We start from the raw sequence: 18,242 nt of genomic DNA on the forward strand, positions 1-18,242 counted from the left end.
CGGCAACGGCGCCATAAACTTGATGCACGAAAAACTTGTCTCACAACAAATTTCCTTCGGCAAGTGTACCGAATTTGTCGTCAAGTAAAAACTCACAATAGAGTGAGGTCGAATCCCACAAGGATTGATTGATAAAGCAACTTTAATTAGAGGAATGTTCTAGTTGAGCGAATCCAGAATTTGAGTTGAGAGTTGCAGAAAATAAAATGGCGGGAAGGTAATGGACAGAAAAGTAAATGCTAGAATTAAAGAGCTGAAAGTAAATGACTGAAAGTAAATTGCAGAATTGTAAATGGGAATGGGGGAATTGCTCATAAAAGTAAATAACAGAAATTAAAGAGAATGGGTAAGATCAGAAATGGGGAGTTCATTGGGCTTAGGAGATGTTGCATTCTCCGGATCAATTTCATTTTCATCTCTTCCTCAATCAATGCACTCATTGATCTCCTTGGCAATCTTAAGTGATTGAATTACAATTTCTTGTAATTCAATCTCTCAAATCTTAATCAATAGCCAATTCCTTGGTCAATTGCTCATGAGAAGAGATGAAGTATGGTCACTGATTATACCACATGCATTTCCCAAACCAAGTGTTGAGAGGATTATAGTCACATATCCATCTAATCCCAATTTGGTCCAGCATGAGAAAGCATTTCTAGCTTGATCTCTTCATTCCTCTTTCAAGGTTCAGAAGAGATCCAAGTATGAATAGCTTCTTTTCCAAGATAACTACCCAATTGGATGAAGATCGAAAGCTTTCAAGTAAAATCAAGAGAAAAGATAGAAGAAGAATAATGAAAACTAGTATTGATCCATCAAATTACAACAGAGCTCCCTAACCCAATGAAAGGGGTTTAGTTGTTCATAGCTCTGGAAAATGAAAACAAGGATGGAGAATACATGATGAAAACTAAAAGTGCAGAGAAAGTAAAATACAGAGAGTAGTTCTATGCCAAGAGGCTCCCTATAATTTCCAACTCACAAAATAATTCAAAGCTACTCCTATATATACTACTCTTCTGTTCTTCTAGTTGATTCTTCAAGTCTTGGGTATGGGCCTTTGGATCTTGAGTTTGAAGCAGTTCTCTTCTTCATTGGGCTCAGCTTTACTTGCAGAGAGAAAGTGTGAAGTGGGTAGAGACTTTAGCTCAGGACGTTAGTGGTGTTAACGTTCAGTGAAAATATGGGTTCGAGAACGTTAGTGACATTCAACTTTTTCACTAACGTTCCTTACCTAAGTAAGAGCCACGTTAACCTCAACGTTAGTGGCACAAACGTTGCCACTAACGTTGCCTCTTTGTCCTTCGCGCACGTTATTGAAACTCAACTTTCCCAATAACGTTGAGAAGCCTCCCCCTTCTCTACGTTAGAGTCCACGTTAACTTAGTTAACGTGGCTCTTTTAACGTAGGCTTGCCAACCTTCGAGAATGTTAGTGACACTTAACATTGTCACTAACGTTCCAATGTGTCCCTTAGCTCCCACGTTAGAGTCCACGTTAACTAGGTTAACGTGGCTTCTAACGTGGCCATGCTAGCCATCTCCAAAGTTAGTGACAAAGTTGAGTGTCACTAACGTTGGCTCAACATTCTCTTATCCACGTTAGCTTCCATGTTAACTGAGTTAACGTGGGAGTTAATGTGGCTCATGGTGGCATGTGTGGGCTCCTTCCAACGTTAGTGACAATGTTGGGTGTCACTAACGTTGGCGTCACCTCCCTTCTTCATGTTAACTTCCACGTTAACTAGGTTAACGTTGGAGTTAACATGGCTTCTTGGGGATAGTGTGTGTTCATCCCAACGTTAGTGACAATGTTGAGTGTCACTAACATTGTCGACCACCTAATCTCTTGACGTTAGCTTCCACGTTAACTAGGTTAACGTGGCCTTGTGTGACTTGGCCAACGTTAGTGACAATGTTGAATGTCACTAACGTTGGCTTCCCCCTTTTCTTCTTAACGTTAGAGGCCACGTTAACTAAGTTAACATGGACTCTAACGTGGCCACTCATGATCTTGGTCCAACGTTAGTGATAATGTTAAGTGTCACTAACGTTGGCTCCATTTCTTTACTTCCACATTAGAGTTCACGTTAACTTAGTTAACGTGACTCTTAACGTGAGTAATGATGGCTTCGAGAGCGTTATTGGCAATCACTTTTCTCATTAACTTTGCAAGTTACTCCCATTCCACGTTAGTGTTAACGTTAGTGTAACTAACGTAGCCACTAATGTGGTTCTTCTTTGCTTCCTTTGTCCTGAAATCAAGCAATAAAGTGCATCAAAGTTCTAGTCCAAGTCATGGGAAATGCAACATCCAATTTGTCCTTAAATTTATGCAAAATCCTCATGAAATCATGTAAAGTGCACAATGTATGCTTGAATCAAGATGTAAGTGAATATCTACCCAAAACTAGCTTATTTCCTAAGGAAATGCATGAAACTACCCTAAAAATAGTAAAGAAAAGGTCAGTGAAACTGGCCAAAATGCCCTGGCATCATGATGACAAGTCATCTTAGCCTAGTTTCACTAGCCCTTTTCTTTAGTTTTCAATTGAATTATGCACTTTCTTGAGCCATAAGCAAGCTAATTGGGTAGATTTTCATGTTTCTTTTGATTTAATCAACTATGTATGAATTCATGCTATTTCATGAGGTTTTATACTATAATTGTCACATATTATGAAAGAATGAATATCTCATGATTTTAAGCATAGCTTTGATGTGTTTGGTTGATTAATGATAGGTGAAGAAAGCTTGGAGAAAGGTTGAAGCAAGAAGGAATAGCTAGGAGTAAAGAGAAGACAATGGAATAAGTGAAATTGAACCAGGAAGCAAAAAGCTGGACCTAAAGTTAGCCTCAAACTTTTGCACAAACTTTTGGGTGAAAAGTTAGCTCCAACGTTAGCCCCTAACTTTTGGGCTAACGTTGGAACTTGAAAATCACTCCCTGGGTACCAAAAGTTTGCGCCAACGTTAGCCCCTAACTTTGAGGCTAACGTTGGCACATGAAAATCACCCCTGGGCACCAAAAGTTTGCGCCAACGTTAGCCCCTAACTTTGAGGCTAACGTTGGCATGAGAAAAACCTCCCTGGCCACCAAAAGTTTGCGCCAACGTTAGCCCCTAACTTGGTGGCTAACGTTGGCACATGAAAATCACAAGGGGAGGAGCAAAATTTTGCGCCAACGTTAGCCCCTAATTTGGTGGCTAACGTTGGCGCCACAAGTGCACTAAGGAAGGCCAACGTTGGAGCAAAAGTTAGACCCCTAACTTTTGCCCCAACGTGGATAGTAGCAAATCAAGTAGGCTGATATGAATAGTTAGAGCAAAAGTTAGCCCCTAACTTTTGCTCAAACTTTTGGTCCAACTTTTGCAAAACTCAAACCCGGTTCAATTGGTTCGTTTTGGTTCCTCTTCAAACTCCAAGAGCAATCAACCAAGGCCTCTTTCAACCCAATTTCACCAAGAGCAAAGGCCCAACTCAAGGCTTGAAGATCATTTGAAGAAAGTGTATAAATAGGATAGAATTCAAGTTCTTCAGAGAGCTTTTTTTTAGTGCTTTCCCTTTGAATTTTCATAATAGTTTTCGGAGAGCTTTGGATATTGAGTGATCTTTAATTTCTTAGTCTTGGGGAAGGAGAATTCACTTCTCTTCCTCTTAGTTTTATTGCTTTCAATTTCAATTACAATTGTCTTGGATCTTGGGTTGGAGAATTGAAGAAATTCTGTTTCAATCTCATCCTTGGATCTCTCTGCTTTATTTACTGCTTGAGTGAATTTAATTTCTGTTAATTGCTCTTCATCTACTTTCCTTGCAATTTACAATTCCCTTGCAATTTTTCTTGTTGGATCTAGGAAGGCATTGAGATCTAGACTTGGTTTTCTAGTCTCTGGGTCCTGAGATCTGAATTCCCAACCAAAACTTGATTCGCTTGACTAAATCAACCACTAAACTAAAATTGCTCAATCCTTCAATCCCTGTGGGATCGACCTCACTCCCGTGAGTTTTTATTACTTGATGCGACCCGGTGCACTTGCCGGTTAGATTTGGGTGTTTTGGGAGAAATTCGTTTCTCCACCAAAATAACTCATCAAGTTTTTGGTGCCGTTGCCGGGGATTAATTAGATTGACAATGATTAAGTGAGGTGGTGATCTAGATCAAGCACTTTTTCTTTATTTTTGACTAACCCACTAACTGTTTGAAATTTTGTCTCAACCGGCTACACTCAATTTTCAAGAGAATCACTGTGTTTTCTATTGATTGATTCATATGTCACAGGAAAGAAGAGCAGCCAGAGGGAAGGATATCATTGAGGATGGAGTTTTTGAGAAAGAAGAACATCCCAACATGAAGCCGCAACTCATTACACTAATAGAGAACAATTGTTCTTATGGTGGAAATCCATTGGAGGATCCTGAACAGCATCTATCTATTTTTCTGAGGATCTGTGATGATGTCAATCATGATGTCTATAAGCTCTTGCTATTCCCTTTCTCACTAAAGGATGAGGTAGCACAATGGCTTGAAACTCTTCCCCAAGGAAGTATCACTAGTTGGGATGGTCTGGTTGCCAAATTTCTAGCCAAATTCTCTACATCCCAACAAAACATCAAGATGAAAGAGGGAACACATCCATTCATGCAAGGAGAGGAAGAACCATTGCTCAAAGCATGGGAAAGATACAAGAAAGCAAATGACAAAGTGGCTTTCCAAGCATTCTATGAAGGATTAACCCCAGAAACAAGAAGAGCGGTGGATCACTTCTCAGATGACTTACTCGAAGCAACAGCAACTGGTCAAGGAACTGCAAGGTTCAATGACAAGAGAACCAACAACCAACACTCCTTTGAGATACCACAGAATGTAACTTCAGAGAAAGATGCAATGAATCTTGAAGGAATGAAGGCAGTCATGAATCAAAGCAAACAGCTACATCAGCAAACTCAGCAACAATAGAAGTTAATGGCTAGACAACTTGATTTTCTCCACTCCACTACAGTGAATGCTCAGTTCCCACCATGGAAGCCACATTCTTATCTAAGAATGAGGGAACCTCAACATCAGGAACCAAGGAACTTCAACTACAACAACCACTTCCCAAACCTGCAACAACCTCACCACACAATCTCACAGAATTCTCAAAGGATCACCAATCTAGAGAGCGTAGTAGAGAGAATGATGACACATCAAGTGATGATGAACAAACACCATGAGAACTTACTTGGGGGAATTGGGAAGCAAATGGAACAATTAGCCAAAAACCTCACAGAAACGAGTGAGAAGAAAGCAAAGCCTCACTTAGAAGGACAATGGGACAAGGAGAAGGAAGCTCAGAATTTGAGCTGAGCAAACACAGAGGATGTCAAGCTAGTGACAATAAAAGAGCGCTTGTTGGGAGGCAACCCAACCGGAGGTAACTATCTTTTCATATCTATTTCAATAAAAAGGTTAATTAGTTTTATCTATATTGCAAGAAGCTAAGTTTGGTGTTGCACACCAAAACAATCTAAAGGAGAATGCAGGATTCTAAGTTTGGTGTTCCACCAAAATCCCATCATAAAACACATTCTCACTCTCTGCATAATGCTAGCTTCAAGCATCTGGATGAATTGGTTAACTAGCTTACTGTTTCCTAGTTTTCAGTTTTATTGCTCCTTGAAAAAGAAAAAAGATTATCACACATGGTTAATTTGATGAATGAGAACCATTGGCAAGGTACTAAGTTTGGTGTTCCCACACCAAAGTAAGTTCAAAAGCCCACAAATAAATCATGCAGACTAACTGTTGTTTCCAAGTGCTTGGGGAACAAGCAACTTTCAATATCATTGCAGAATATCATACAAGCTTTTGGAGGGATTGAGCATCATCAACCAAAGAAGCAAAAGATGAACATAAAGGACAGCAATGATGATAATGAGAAGAAGGAAAGCAAGTGAACTCCAACAGGTTGTATTGTTAAGTGATTGTTTACATCAAATACTGCTGTGATTGAAAGTTGGGTTGTATCCTTATTTGCCCTGCCTGTCTGCATAGTATAGTTTTTTTTTATATATACCCCCTGCCTGCCTGTATAGCATAGTTTTTCTTTATAATTCAATAAGCAAGATGCTTGATCATTCTCAACATTCTTATCTTCAAAACTTGTTTGCCCTCAATTTTCAAGAATGCATCACATGAAAGTTCTTTGAAAAGAAGGATTGAGGAATTAAACAATTTTGAGGCAAGCAAAAGATTAGGAGAAGTGGTGGTTCTAGTTGTATGATTATGTATTGAGGTTGCATGCTTGTGAAAACTTGCATGGGAGCTCATAGGCAGGACATGAAGTTCAAAGAAGTATTGTGGAGATTCTCAAAAATTTATTGATCCAAGAAGCAGCAAACAAAACAAAAGAAAGAAAAGAAAATACAAAAATAAAAAAAAAGAACATGGCCCAAGGCTCTGAGCATCAATTACTAGGCAGAAAAAGAAAGAAAGAAACAAAAACTCAAAGAGTTGTTATCCTAGTAAATGCTTGTGGTTGAAGTGTGTCAAAGAAAGAGGCTTGAGCAAGTAAATCCTTAGGGGTGCTTTAACACCTAATACCTTAAAACCAACTGGTTTAGGAGTATTGATTGAAAGCTTGTCTAAAGAGCGGCTTTGAGACATGATACTTAGAGTCGAGGCCAAAGCACAGAAACTATAAGCTGCTTCAAGGTGATTACATATAAAGAGATCTCCATGATACCATTTGGATGAAAATCCTAAGACCTAAGACTCCCAATATGTGAGGACTAGTAAGCACTGAGGCCCTTGCAAGAGCACATGATTTAGAGTTCACCCCACTGTACCTGATCACTTCACTCACTGGACTTTACAAGTTATTCTTCAATCCATCTTAATTGAAAGAACCTTGGAGCATAAATTTATTTCTTGCTTGAGGACAAGCAAGCTTTAAGTTTGGTGTTGTGATGACAAGTCATCTTAGCCTAGTTTCACTAGCCCTTTTCTTTAGTTTTCAATTGAATTATGCACTTTCTTGAGCCATAAGCAAGCTAATTGGGTAGATTTTCATGTTTCCTTTGATTTAATCAACCATGTATGAATTCATGCTATTTCATGAGGTTTTATACTATAATTGTCACATATTATGAAAGAATGAATATCTCATGATTTTAAGCATAGCTTTGATGTGTTTGGTTGATTAATGATAGGTGAAGAAAGCTTGGAGAAAGGTTGAAGCAAGAAGGAATAGCTAGGAGTAAAGAGAAGACAATGGAATAAGTGAAATTGAACCAGGAAGCAAAAAGCTGGACCTAAAGTTAGCCTCAAACTTTTGCACAAACTTTTGGGTGAAAAGTTAGCTCCAACGTTAGCCCCTAACTTTTGGGCTAACGTTGGAACTTGAAAATCACTCCCTGGGTACCAAAAGTTTGTGCCAACGTTAGCCCCTAACTTTGAGGCTAACGTTGGCACATGAAAATCACCCCTGGGCACCAAAAGTTTGCGCCAACGTTAGCCCCTAACTTTGAGGCTAACGTTGGCATGAGAAAAACCTCCCTGGCCACCAAAAGTTTGCGCCAACGTTAGCCCCTAACTTGGTGGCTAACGTTGGCACATGAAAATCACAAGGGGAGGAGCAAAATTTTGCGCCAACGTTAGCCCCTAACTTGGTGGCTAACGTTGGCGCCACAAGTGCACTAAGGAAGGCCAACGTTGGAGCAAAAGTTAGACCCCTAACTTTTGCCCCAACGTGGATAGCAGCAAATCAAGTAGGCTGATATGAAAAGTTAGAGCAAAAGTTAGCCCCTAACTTTTGCTCAAACTTTTGGTCCAACTTTTGCAAAACTCCAACCCGGTTCAATTGGTTCATTTTGGTTCCTCTTCAAACTCCAAGAGCAATCAACCAAGGCCTCTTTCAACCCAATTTCACCAAGAGCAAAGGCCCAACTCAAGGCTTGAAGATCATTTGAAGAAAGTGTATAAATAGGATAGAATTCAAGTTTTTCAGAGAGCTTTTTTTTTAGAGCTTTCCCTTTGAATTTTCATAATAGTTTTCGGAGAGCTTTGGATATTGAGTGATCTTTAATTTCTTAGTCTTGGGGAAGGAGAATTCACTTCTCTTCGTCTTAGTTTTATTGCTTTCAATTTCAATTACAATTGTCTTGGATCTTGGGTTGGAGAATTGAAGAAATTCTGTTTCAATCTCATCCTTGGATCTCTCTGCTTTATTTACTGCTTGAGTGAATTTAATTTCTGTTAATTGCTCTTCATCTACTTTCCTTGCAATTTACAATTCCCTTGCAATTTTTCTTGTTGGATCTAGGAAGGCATTGAGATCTAGACTTGGTTTTCTAGTCTCTGGGTCCTGAGATCTGAATTCTCAATTTACATTTTGTTTCTTGCTTTTAATGTTCATTTACTTTACTGCTTCAAGATCCGATTCAACCCAAACCTTCTTTTACTCTTTTGTTTGATGCAAGTTACTTTTCTTTGTTTAATTTCTGCAAATCCAACTCCCAATCCCCTTTACATTTCGAGCCATTTACATTTCTTGCACTTTAAGATTCCGCAATTTACATTTCTTGCACTCTAAGTTTCTGCCATTTAATTTCTTGTTCTTTAAGATTCAGCAATTTAATTTCCTGCTCTCTTTAATTTCATGCAATTTACATTCTGCAAATCACAAATCACCCAACCAAAACTTGATTCGCTTGACTAAATCAACCACTAAACTAAAATTGCTCAATCCTTCAATCCCTGTGGGATCGACCTCACTCCCGTGAGTTTTTATTACTTGATGCGACCCGGTGCACTTGCCGGTTAGATTTGGGTGTTTTGGGAGAAATTCGTTTCTCCACCAAAATAACTCATCACATCACAACACCAAACTTAAAGCTTGCTTGTCCCTAAGCAAGTACTGGAACAAGAGAATGATGAAAGGAATGCTAAGAGAAATGAGTCATTCTTGTGGAAGTCATGTCCCTGGTTTTATGGTGGTTTCATGCATAGCAACTTAGGTTCATTCCTGGCTTTCAGACCTTTATCATGTCTTAGAATACTCACTGTGATTGCATCCCATGAGACTTTTATTCATTGATCCTTTTGTTGTTATTTCAGGGCTTATTTTTTTTTAAGCTAAGTGCTCTGTAAGGGGGCAACTCTTTAAAATAAGCTTTCAGCCAACACTCCCGAACCAGTTGGTTCAAGGTGCTAGGTGTTGAAGCACTCCTAAGGACTTACTTGCTCAAGTCTCTCCCCCATACATACACACCACAGACACATAGTTGATTTATTTTCTTTTCTTGAGACCTTGGTGTCCATCACCTCTTTGGGTTACTAAATGCTCTGTGATGAGGGTTACTCTTGATAGTGAACTTTCAGCTGATAATCCCGGGTTAGTTAACCCAAGTTACCAAGTGATAAGGCACTCCTAAGAGCTTATTCATCCAAGTATATCCGTCACACAGGAGCACCACAGACACATGTCTCAAGATTAAGACCATTGGTGCCTAGCCTTATTGCTTACTATTTTTCTTTTATTCCTCAACTTTGATTGTTCTTTCCCTTTTTCTTATTAGGATCTTCTTATTTATCTAGTCTCATGGGGTGTGTCTCAAGCATAGTATTCATGATAGATAGTTGTCTTCCCACCTTTGTGGTTGAACCAACTTAGCTAACTTATGACCACACTACAAACTCAGGAACTTACTCCATAGTATGAACTCCTCTCTGGTCTTTTGAAAACACTCATTCTCTTTTCATTTGATTCAAAGGGACAAGTATACAAATAAGCAAAGTCAGGATGCAGTGACATAAGGACTAGCAATCATAGACCTCTTTAATACAAAAACTTAAAAGACGGAATTTAAAAAGGTTTAAACTGAAATGGAAGCAAGTTCTATTTCATACAAGATCTTCCTTATTTAAGGCATAGAGAAAGATGGACCAAAGAAGAAACTCCACCACCTTTTATTCTTGTGGATGTCCATGCTCTCCTTCTTGATTGCTTGTGCTCCCACTTCCCTTGCCTTTTCCAAGCAGCTTCTTCCAGAAACCACCATCTTCCATCTTCTTCTTGAGTGTTTCCTTTTGCTATTTCACCTTCCTCTCTTCTTGTTCTACAAAATCTTTTTGGACCTCATCATATGTAGGGATGGCATAGTGTAGATGGTGCATATTACTGGACATGTAGTTCAACTTGGCTTGAGTGTTGACGTTGAACTCCTCCCGATGTAGTTGCCGTCCTTCATTAAGTACAGTGAACTCATTGAATGCTTTCATCTGGGCTATTTGTCGCTGATTGAGTTCATGCAAATGTTTATCTTGACGTTCTTGCCTCTCAATAACTTGGTGGATGGTTTGAGTGAGCTGGGAGTATTGTTCCTGTTGCTGCTCCATTTGTTGTTTCTTCCACTCTTCTTGTTGGCTTATCCAGTTCAATATTTGCTCTTGTCCTTCCATATGTCTCATCCCCAAATCTTCAATAGCTCTTAGAAGGTGATTCATATTCAAATCGGCTGGGTAAGGATGCTCTCCCTGTTGATATTCTTCCTGATGAGACTCCTCTTGGTGAGCTCCTTCCTTTGCTTTTAGTTTCCCTATTTGTGGCCTTCTTTGTTGCTGAGCAGGTGTAGTATAGGCCATACGCTGGGTTGTCATTAGCCTCCCTGGGTTTACCCAGTCTAGATTGCTATCCTCAAAGACCACCTTGGCCTTTGTGCACAATCGGAGAATGGTGCTGGGGTACCAAAGCCTGGCACCTGATTCAAGCTTCTCAGCTGAATCTTGAATTCCTTCAGCTATAAGTTCATGCACGTTGATTTCTCCACCTTGTACTAGGCAATGTACCATAGTTGCTCGATTAATATTTACCTCTGAATTATTTGCAGCTGGGAGAATAGACCTCCTCACGAGTTCAAACCACCCCTTGGCCTCTGGGCTAAGGTCTCCCCTCTTGATGAGCCGGGGTCTCCCATCTCCATACCTCTCCCAGTCAGCTGCTATAACACAGATGTCAGTCACTATCTCAGTGAGCTCATGATTGTCTTGGCTTTTACTTATCCTTGCATGATAGCTAGGCTCATCAAAGTGTGGTGATTTCAGGTGAAGAGTTCTTATTATAGCATTTGGGCTGTAGTCTACCTCCTTTCCTCTTACATAGCTTTTGAAGGTTGGGGCCCTAGTTTTGTCTTCTCTGACCATATTTGTGTAGAATTCTTTGATGAGGTTTGCATTGATCTTCCCCTCTGGATTGGTGAGCAATTGCCACCCTCTTCCTTCAATCTTTTCCCGAATCTGTGGGCATTCGTCTTCATTAATTTGGAAGGTTAACTCGGGCAGTATCTTTTTGAGCTTTATCCGCTCAAATTCTCGTTCATGGAAGGCAGTCTTGAATCTCTTCTCGTCGAAGGGAATGTTCTCCATTGGTTCCTTCCTCTTCTGCCTCTTGGAGCTTGATGATGCCATGAATGAAGTTAAAGCGAAAAGGGTGTAGTGAAGGGAAGAGATGTGGGATTTAGAGAGTGGGAAGTTGAAGAATTGGTTGCTGGAAAGTGAAGTGCAAGGGGTATGAATTTCGAATGTGGAGATGGTGTGGATTTGATCCACTTATATAGAGAAGTGATGAAGAGATGAAAGGTGTGGATTGATGGGGTTGGTGTATGATGAACGGATGGGGTTTTGTATGGAGTAAGCACGAGGATCTTCAACTTTATGATGGAGTTGGTTCACTTTCCAAGTTTGTTCTTCCTCCAATGTTGCATGGCAACCATTCCCAATGCATTCCCCCTTGAGGCACGTGTGTAGTACCCTCTTCATGAAGTGGCCGAACCTTTCCCATTAAATTGTCCAATCAATCTCTTTCAATGCTCCTTTTCTTTTCCCTATAAAAAATAAAATAAGAAAAATCAATATCATAAAAAAGTTTTTAAACTTTTCGGCTAGTATGATAAAGAGAAGAAAAGATTTTGCTTATTCATGAACTCCAACTAACGAACCAACTGTGTATCCTTATATGCATATTGGTGGCACCATGGGGTGACACCAAACTTAGTTTGGAGCACTGTGATGAAAAGTTCTGTTCAAAGCTCCAAGACTAGCATGCTCTCTGTTTTATTCATGCTTTTTTGGTACGCTTTGAACACCAAATTTGTTCTTCACTATATACTGCAATATAAGGACTTCACCAAGTTTGGGTTGGAATTCATGAATATTGACTTATTCACTAGTAAAAGCTAATAAAACATGGGTTGCCTCCCATGAAGCACTTCTTTAGCGTCAATAGCTTGACGTTTCTCCTTCATCAGGGAGGTTGATAATGCTTCAAGTCCTCCCCTCTTGCCTTGGACTTATATCCATTGGTTGTATCAATGATCTCTACATGTTCCAAGGAGAGAACTCTGTTGATAGTGAAGACCTTAGGTAACTGAGATGGTACAGTGGGGAGATTAGGGGGGATATTTGGGAAGTAAGCTGAGATCACTTTATCTCCTGGAGAGAAGCCTTTCGTAGGGATCTTCTTGTTCCTCCACCCCCTTGGTACCTTCTTCTTTATCCCTTTTGATGCTGCCTTGCTCTTGGCGACTTCTTCTTCTAAGGGAATTTTGTTGTTGTCTTCACATGCTTCTGGTGGTTTAGGTTCCTCCAGCTTCTCCTTGAGCTGTGACAATTGCTGTTTGCCTTGTTCATCATTCAGTGGGGTTATCAGATGTGTTGGCTGTGCTTCAGTGCTTGTTTCCTCTGTCAGCATCTCATTATGGTCATTGCTTGGTTCTTTGTTTTCTTGGTCTGCTTCTTGTGAGAGTTTGAAGACATTAAAGCTGAGTCGTTCATCATGGATCCTCAATATTAGCTCCCCTCGCTCCACATCTATGAGTGCTCTGGCTGTAGCTAGGAATGGTCTTCCCAATATGATTGGGTGAGTGTGACTCTCTTCCATGTCCAAGATGACAAAGTCTGTAGGAAGAAAGTATTTCCCCACCTTTAACAACACGTTTTCCACCACCCCTCTTGCTTGTTTTTGAGTTTTGTCAGCCAGCCTGATGACTACATCTGTAGGCAATATCTCATTGATCTGCAGCCTCTTCACCAGGGACAAGGGCATTAAGTTGATGCTTGCTCCCAAATCACAGAGTGCTCTATCAAATATTGTTTCCCCTATGGCACAGGGGACATGAAAACTCCCTGGATCTTTTCTTTTCGTAGGCAACTGCGGTTGAATGAGGGCACTGCACTCCTTGTTCATCACTATAGTTTGGCCTCCCTTGAGTGAGCTTTTCCTGGGAAGCAGCTCCTTCATATACTTGATGTATGTAGGCATTTGTTGGATAGTCTTGATGAACGGTATGTTCACATGCAAAGTTGCAAACAAGTCAAGGAATCTTGAGTAAATTCTTTTCTCCACAGCACCATTGAGCAGCTGGGGAAAAGATGCATAGAGTCTCAGCAGCTCCTGTTTTGAGATTTCTGGTTCTTGGTACTCTTTTTCCTCCTTCTTTACCGAGGTATCTTCAGGTTGTTCTGACAGCTTGCTTGGCTTGTCCTCAGTCTCCTTATTACTTACAGTGACCATCTTGCAATCTTCCCATCTTACCTTTTTTGTTTCACCTCTCGGATTCTTCTTTGTGTCACTTGGGAATCCATCTGTGGGTTTGGGAATTTGCTCAGAGAGATACCCTACTTGAGATTCCAACCTCTTGATTGTGTCTCCCTGGTTCTTGAAACTGGCTCGCACTTCCTCCTTGAACACCTTGTTGTCTTGAATCTCCTTGCTTATGCCTTCAAGTAGATTCTCAATCCTTGAGATTCTTTCATCAAATGATGATAGGTCAGGCTGAGTAGGGTTATTCTGGCCTTGATATGAATGTGGGGAGGTGTTGTTATGGGGGTGTTGATATGGTCTAGATGTGAAGTGTTGGTGGGCTGCATTGTTTGGATTTGGGCGTCTTTGATCAAGGCTTTGGTCTTGTTGATTTCCCCACCCAAAGTTTGGGTGATTCCTCTATCCAGGGTTGTAGGTCTTGGAGTATGGATCATGGTTTTGCCTAGGTGAATTCCCAATGTAGTTGGCTTGCTCCTGACTACCCTCTGCTTCTTCATTCACTCCTTCTTGGGTTGTTGATGAAGTGGAGATTGCTGCTACTTGGTTACTCTCCATCTTCTTGGTGAGGTCAGCCAGCTGCTGGGTAATGAGCTTGTTTTGGGCCAGCAGAGCATCTACATTATTCAGCTCCATCACTCCTCTAGTGTTCCCTCTTTCGGAGGCATAGAAGTAGTCATTCTCTGCTACTGTTTCAATGACATCTATGGCCTCCTCAATGGTCTTCTTCTTGTTCAAAGATCCTCCGGATGAATAGTCTATGGCCTTCTTTGACTCATAAGAGAGCCCTTCATAGAAAATGTGCAGCTACACCATTCATTGAACATATCTGGTGGGCACCTCCTTGTTAGGTCTTTAAACCTTTCCCATGCTTCATATAGAGTCTCACCATCTTGTTGCCTGAAAGTTTGGACCTCATCTCTCAGCCTATTGATTCATTGAGGAGGGTAAAATCTTGCTAAGAATTTGTTCACCACGTCTTCCCAAGTTGTCAAGCTTTCCCTTGGGAAAGACTCCAGCCACTTGGCTGCCTTATCTTTGAGTGAGAATGGAAATAAGAGCAGTCCATAGGCGTCAGGATGAACACCATTAGACTTCACTGTGTCACATATTCTCAAGAAGGTGGTTAGATGTTGATTGGGGTCCTCTTGGACACTCCCTCCGAACGAACAGTTGTTCTGAACAAGGGTGATGAGCTGTGGCTTCAGTTCAAAATTGTTGGCATGGATGGTTGGCTTTTGAATGCTACTTCCACAGTTTCCTGGGTTTGGATTGATGTAAGAGCCTAAAACTCTTCTATCTTCCCCAGCATGATTTGCTCGACCTCCTCTGCCATGGTTGTGAGCCTCTTCTTCATGATGGTTTTCCATATTTTCTTCCATGTTTGGTTCAAAATATTCCTCAAAGTATTCCTCCTCTTCTTCAGCACCAACTACACGTTTTTCTCTTGCCTCCCTCCTTAGTCTAAGGAAGGTTCTCTCAGGTTCAGAATCAAAGGAAGTTGAAGCCCCGCTTCTTCTCCCTGTCATACAACCAACAAGTACAAGCAAAGAGAATAGGTGCAGAAAGTATATCTGTCAGAATTACTGTTAGTGTGAGTGATGCAATATATCAAACAGTTAGTGGGTTAGTGAGATAAATAGTAAATAACAAAGAAAAAGTAAGGGAGAAGGAAAGAAATTAACTAAAACAGAAAGTAAATGACTCAAACAGAAATTTAAATCAAACAAAAATAAAATGCTCGATCTAGTTATCCTCCAATCTAATCATTGTTGATGCACAATCAATCCCCGGCAACGGCGCCATAAACTTGATGCACGAAAAACTTGTCTCACAACAAATTTCCTTCGGCAAGTGTACCGAATTTGTCGTCAAGTAAAAACTCACAATAGAGTGAGGTCGAATCCCACAAGGATTGATTGATCAAGCAACTTTAATTAGAGGAATGTTCTAGTTGAGCGAATCCAGAATTTGAGTTGAGAGTTGCAGAAAATAAAATGGCGGGAAGGTAATGGACAGAAAAGTAAATGCTAGAATTAAAGAGCTAAAAGTAAATGACTAAAAGTAAATTGCAGAATTGTAAATGGGAATGGGGGAATTGCTCATAAAAGTAAATAACAGAAATTAAAGAGAATGGGTAAGATCAGAAATGGAGAGTTCATTGGGCTTAGGAGATGTTGCATTCTCCGGATCAATTTCATTTTCATCTCTTCCTCAATCAATGCACTCATTGATCTTGTTGGCAATCTTAAGTGATTGAATTACAATTTCTTGTAATTCAATCTCTCAAATCTTGATCAATAGCTAATTCCTTGGTCAATTGCTCATGAGAAGAGATGAAGTATGGTCACTGATTATACCACATGCATTTTCCAAACCAAGTTTTGAGAGGATTATAGTCACATATCAATCCAAACCCAATTTGGTCCAGCATGAGAAAGCATTTCTAGCTTGATCTCTTCATTCCTCTTTCAAGGTTCAGAAGAGATCCAAGTATGAATAGCTTCTTTTCCAAGATAACTACCCAATTGGATGAAGATCGAAAGCTTTCAAGTAAAATCAAGAGAAAAGATAGAAGAAGAATAATGAAAACTAGTATTGATCCATCAAATTACAACAGAGCTCTCTAACCCAATGAAAGGGGTTTAGTTGTTCATAGCTCTGGAAAATGAAAACAAGGATGGAGAATACATGATGAAAACTAGAAGTGCAGAGAAAGTAAAATACAGAGAGTAGTTCTATGCCAAGAGGCTCCCTATAATTTCCAACTCCCAAAATAATTCAAAGCTACTCCTATATATACTACTCTTCTGTTCTTCTAGTTGATTCTTCAAGTCTTGGGTATGGGCCTTTGGATCTTGAGTTTGAAGCAGTTCTCTTCTTCATTGGGCTCAGCTTTACTTGCAGAGAGAAAGTGTGAAGTGGGTAGAGACTTTAGCTCAGGACGTTAGTGGTGTTAACGTTCAGTGAAAATATGGGTTCGAGAACGTTAGTGACATTCAACTTTTTCACTAACGTTCCTTACCTAAGTAAGAGCCACGTTAACCTCAACATTAGTGGCACAAACGTTGCCACTAACGTTGCCTCTTTGTCCTTCGCGCACGTTATTGAGACTTAACTTTCCCAATAACGTTGAGAAGCCTCCCCCTTCTCTACGTTAGAGTCCACGTTAACTTAGTTAACGTGGCTCTTTTAACGTAGGCTTGCCAACCTTCGAGAACTTTAGTGACACTTAACATTGTCACTAACGTTCCAATGTTTCCCTTAGCTCCCACGTTAGAGTCCACGTTAACTAGGTTAACGTGGCTTCTAACGTGGCCATGCTAGCTATCTCCAACGTTAGTGACAAAGTTGAGTGTCACTAACGTTGGCTCAACATTCTCTTATCCACGTTAGCTTCCACGTTAACTAAGTTAACGTGGCTCATGGTGGCATGTGTGGGCTCCTTCCAACGTTAGTGACAATGTTGGGTGTTACTAACGTTGGCGTCACCTCCCTTCTTCACATTAACTTCCACGTTAACTAGGTTAACTTTGGAGTTAACGTGGCTTCTTGGGGATAGTGTGTGTTCATCCCAACGTTAGTGACAATGTTGAGTGTCACTAACGTTGTCGACCACCTAATCTCTTCACGTTAGCTTCCACGTTAACTAGGTTAACGTGGAAGTTAACGTGGCCTTGTGTGACTTGGCCAACGTTAGTGACAATGTTGAATGTCACTAACGTTGGATTCCCCCTTTTCTTCTTAACGTTAGAGGCCACGTTAACTAAGTTAACGTGGACTCTAACGTGGCCACTCATGATCTTGCTCCAACGTTAGTGATAATGTTAAGTGTCACTAACGTTGGCTCCATTTCTTTACTTCCACGTTAGAGTTCACGTTAACTTAGTTAACGTGACTCTTAACGTGGGTAATGATGGCTTCGAGAGCGTTATTGGCAATCACTTTTCTCATTAACTTTGCAAGTTACTCCCATTCCACGTTAGTGTTAATGTTAGTATAACTAACGTAGCCACTAATGTGGTTCTTCTTTGCTTCCTTTGTCCTGAAATCAAGCAATAAAGTGCATCAAAGTTCTAGTCCAAGTCATGGGAAATGCAACATCCAATTTGTCCTTAAATTTATGTAAAATCCTCATGAAATCATGTAAAGTTCACAATGTATGCTTGAATCAAGATGTAAGTGAATATCTACCCAAAACTAGCTTATTTCCTAAGGAAATGCATGAAACTACCCTAAAAACAGTAAAGAAAATGTCAGTGAAACTGGCCAAAATGCCCTGGCATCACCCATTCATTGAACATTTCACGGGGGCATTTTCTAATCAAGGCCTTGTATCTCTCCCAAGCCTCATAGAGGCATTCTGCATCCATCTGTGTAAAGGTTTACACCTCTGTCTTCAATCTGATAATCCTTTTGAAGTGGGTAGAACTTGGCTAGGAATTTGCTCACTAGATCCTCCCAGCTAGAGATGCTTTCTTGTGGAAAGGCTTTTAGCCATTGAGCAGCCTTGTCCCTCAATGAAAATGGGAACAGCAAGAGTTTATATATGTCTGGATGCACACCATTGGATTTTACTGTGTCACAGATCCTCAGGAAGATAGATAAATACTGATTTGGATCTTCTAGTGGGCTTCCTCCATAGGAGCAGTTGTTTTGTACCAAA

The 18,242-nt window shown here is 40.3% G+C and overlaps 2 non-coding genes across 2 annotated transcripts; both read left to right on the plus strand.

The window, feature by feature from the left end:
- Positions 1–14,398: 14,398 nt before the first annotated feature.
- Positions 14,399–14,505, plus strand: LOC112724947 (small nucleolar RNA R71). Its single transcript, XR_003164084.1, has one exon. It is a non-coding gene; the product is annotated as a small nucleolar RNA R71 (small nucleolar RNA).
- A 3,373-nt stretch (positions 14,506–17,878) lies between these two features.
- Positions 17,879–17,982, plus strand: LOC112724408 (small nucleolar RNA R71). The gene has a single exon (XR_003163572.1). It is a non-coding gene; the product is annotated as a small nucleolar RNA R71 (small nucleolar RNA).
- Positions 17,983–18,242: the final 260 nt, after the last annotated feature.

Source organism: Arachis hypogaea, chromosome 11, assembly GCF_003086295.3.
Source record: "Arachis hypogaea cultivar Tifrunner chromosome 11, arahy.Tifrunner.gnm2.J5K5, whole genome shotgun sequence".
In the NCBI taxonomy this organism is placed as follows: domain Eukaryota; kingdom Viridiplantae; phylum Streptophyta; class Magnoliopsida; order Fabales; family Fabaceae; genus Arachis; species Arachis hypogaea.